The sequence below is a fragment of the Gigantopelta aegis genome, chromosome 9 (genome assembly GCF_016097555.1).
Source record: "Gigantopelta aegis isolate Gae_Host chromosome 9, Gae_host_genome, whole genome shotgun sequence".
Taxonomy (NCBI): domain Eukaryota; kingdom Metazoa; phylum Mollusca; class Gastropoda; order Neomphalida; family Peltospiridae; genus Gigantopelta; species Gigantopelta aegis.
The window spans coordinates 47,055,882-47,059,848 of NC_054707.1; the positions used below are offsets into that span (position 1 = coordinate 47,055,882).

General features: G+C 33.5%; 1 long non-coding RNA gene across 1 annotated transcript; it reads right to left on the reverse strand.

Annotated features, from left to right (window-relative positions):
- Positions 1-255: 255 nt before the first annotated feature.
- On the reverse strand, positions 256-1,890 carry LOC121380647. Its single transcript, XR_005958986.1, has 2 exons — positions 1,697-1,890; positions 256-351 (listed from the first exon to the last, which is right to left on the reverse strand). It is a non-coding gene; the product is annotated as an uncharacterized LOC121380647 (long non-coding RNA).
- Positions 1,891-3,967: the final 2,077 nt, after the last annotated feature.

Consider the following 3,967-nt stretch of genomic DNA (forward strand, 5'->3'; position numbering starts at 1 on the left):
TACCAACAGATCAACATATGTGGATTAGTCAAATATTTTGTTTTAAAAATAAATTAAAAAACGTATTTAATCCGAAGGGGAATAAGAAGTAAAGGCTTAACGTGAATCCATATGGACTCCGTTCGTGTTTTAAACTTTACAAATATACATGTATGACTATTCTTTGGTAGAACACTTTACTAGTAAATCCGTGAACGTCACTGCTTCTCAATATTAATATAATACAGGAATAAAATATAAATTAAAATAGCAATACATACTTAAGACATTTTATTTCAAAAGTACAAAATTAAGTAAAGTTGTGTTGAAAGTGATTTGTCGTCTGCAGTTAAGTGGCCATTTTCACTGTATCTGAAATATAATGGAACAATGCTATTTAAAAATATACCTGAGAATGTATACATCCATGGGTGCCTATGACACATCTGAACTGATCATATAGCAAATTTGGCAAGGGCGTCCATGCATATACGACTCGAACAGAAACAAAGAAATGTGTTATTTAATTAACAACGCACTTAACACGTATGCTAAGGACCACAGAAATAATTAGAGGAATTTGTTTTTGTTACTCATTTGTCTGTTAACGAGTGCTGAGGTCGCCTCGGCGGACTTGAAGGGACATTCCTGAGTTTGCTGCAATTTTTAAGATCTTATCGACTAAAATACTTTTTAACGATTGTAATTACATATGACATACATTTTTCTGCATAAATATTAGTGGCTGTACATTAAACGTGTTTCTGATCGTTCTAATATTTGTACTGGGTTAAATTTCATTTTATTTACAAAAATGTGGGGTTTTTTTTCGCAGAAATATTGTACTAGTCGGAAACATCTTACAATGCAGCAAACTCAGGAATGTCTCTTTAATGTTTTGTGTTGATCTCCCACCAATCACTTATAACTAGTATATATAAATACCCATACATACATAGCGTAGGGTGTCTTTATAGAAACTATAGCCGACGAGAAATGATATATTTGGCAACAGAAATGTTTTGGAATCCTTTAAATTCCATCCAGAATAATTCCATCCAATGTTAATTGTAAAGTTTTTAAAACACTTTGACTTCTATACAAAAATTTAAGATATACTTAACTTGATTTTATATATTGTATTATACTTTCCCCCCACAGCTCCTTACACTGTGGTTTTACATGAGTCTATATAAATATGTTCATATACTTACCATTTGTGACACCCAATAGCCGATATGTATTTTTGTGCTGGGGTGTCGTTAAACAAACATTCAATCAATCAATCATAATTGTAAAGTTTTTGAAACATTCTGACTTCTATAGAAAAGTTTTAAGGTTTACTTACCTCGATTTTATGTATTGTATTATACTTTTCCCCACAGCTCCTTACACTGTGGTTTTACATAAATAATGTTTTCATATACTTACCATTTGTGACACCCAATAGCCGATGTGTATTTTTGTGCTGGGGTGTCGTTAAACATTCATTCATTCATTCTAGAAACTATATAAAAGATTTCCTTTCACTATACTAAAAATACTATGAGATTTTACGTAACCGTAATTTAATAATTAATTTTATCCAGTAGCTCATTTCATGTCAGGTTATTGGTTTAAATGTTTTTAAATAATAATTAGTCATTTTGATATTCCCCAATCATAAAATATCGTATGGCGTTGCATTCAGAATAAGTATTAAATAGATTTTAGTTACCTGTTAACAACGCATGTAGATTTTAGTCTACTTCTTCTTGTCACGGTGGCAACAGGCTTTGGCCCCCACAATTATAGACACTGAAACTGTAAACAATCATATTTAAAACATATTTATTACCCCAGCGGTCACTCATAATAGGAAAATTATTTTCCATATTTTTTCAGTGAGAAATATTCTGCATTGGTCTAACTAACAATACTATTGGACAATTTGACGCTTACAAACCAATGACTTTGTCGGTACTACATATGACGTCATCACGATTTGACGTCATGTAGTTTAAAGAGTTTGGCTTTACGGGTCTCTGTTTTTGGTGTTAAATTAATAACAAAATGTCATTTTAATGCAATTCATTATAGATTTAAAGAGAACTTGTGGGTTTTTTTAATTATCTATGAACGTGATTAAATTACAACGTTATAGTAATTCTCAGAACAGTGCGTAAAGTGGTTTACATCGTTCCTATAGGGCCAGTGCGCGTGACGTCACCACTTTTGCGATCCGCCATTTTGGAGGACAAGCTTTGAGCACAAGCTTTGTGCATTGTTGTATACGTTGTTGTTGTTTTGTAATATACTTAAAATGGTAAACTTCTGTGGGGTTTTTGGTTGCGGAAACCGTGCGGGCAGAGACTGTGCATTTTCCTTCTTCAGACTTCCAACAGTTCGTTTGTCACAAGGAGAACAGACCCACGAATTGTCAGACGAACGGAGACGAGTGTGGCTTTCGAACATTGGACGGGTCGATATAAAACCATGAAGTTACCCATATTTTCGCATCTGTTCTTTGCATTTTATAAATGGTGAGTTAACATTTTATTAATTTCTACCTAATCCAAACTATGTCAGTATATGTCTGTGTGTCTCTCTCTCTCTCTATCCCTCTCTCTATCTTCTCTATCTTCTCTCTCCCTCTTCTCTCTCTCTCTCTATCTATCTCTATCTTCTCTCTCTCTCTCTCTCTGGGAGAGCTTGCATTATAATATTGGGGTGCATACATTGTATGAAATGTTGACATTTAGATTTACAAGATTTAGTAGTAAAATGTAGGCCTAGTAAATAAAGACATTTAGTAAATAATTAAAAATAATAATAAAAAACCAAAAACCACATTTAAACCTGTCCAAACAAAGTTGTTTATTATTTATATCATTTGCACTGGTATTTTACAATTCATACTACATAAACTCGCATGCACACTAGTTGTTTTATACTTATTAACATTTGATTAAAATTTAATATAAATTAATTTTTTTTTTTTACAGTAAGTGATTGTAATAGGCCTTGTATTGCTTTTTGATGTAGATATTAATATATTAAATTTGTTTTATCATTTTAAGTTATAATTCTCTTGTGTTATGCAGGTAAACCTTCAGCCCTTTATGACAAGACTAATCCAGATTGGGCACCAACATTACATCTTGGTCATGATAAATTTAAATTGACCACAGGAAAAGAAAATTCTTCTCGACATGAACGGATCATTGGCCGCACCACAAAACGGAAAAGGACTGAAGCAGCTCAGTCCCTACTATCTCTCCAAGACGTGATAGTTGAAGACCAGTCCACCGAAGTTGAACCATCTGACGACACCACTACAAAGGAAAGCCAAACATCAACTACTGGTGATCAACTTGTGTCAATGGAAGAGGAAATGAGAAGACTCACAGTTGAAAATATTGATTTGAAATGTGAGTTGGCTTCCATGAAACTAACTGAAGAAGGGTTGAAAGGCAATGATGAGAAAGTTAACTTTATGACTGGACTGCCAACTCATCACATTCTAATGCAACTTCTGGAATACATTTCAATACATCAAAATGTCACACCCAGATCAGCATTATCTGGATTTCAACAGCTATTGCTTACACTGATGAAACTTAGGTTAAATGTTACAAATGTACTTTTAGGGTTTATTTTTAATATTGATAAGACAACAGTCTCAAGAACCTTTTTAAATACAATTGATATTTTACATGTTATGCTTCAACCACTTATCAATTGGCCAGGACGTGATGAATTGAAGAAGACAATGCCTATGGAATTCCGTCGTTACTTAGAATCTAAAGTTGTTGTCATAATAGACTGTTTTGAGGTTTTCATTGACACACCTTCCAATCTGGAGGCAAGGGCCCTTACTTGGTCAACATACAAGCACCACAATACTGTTAAATTTCTTATTGGAATTACACCACAGGGAACAGTTTCCTTCATTTCAAGAGCCTGGGGTGGTCGAGTCAGTGATAAGTTCTTGACTGAACACTGTGGA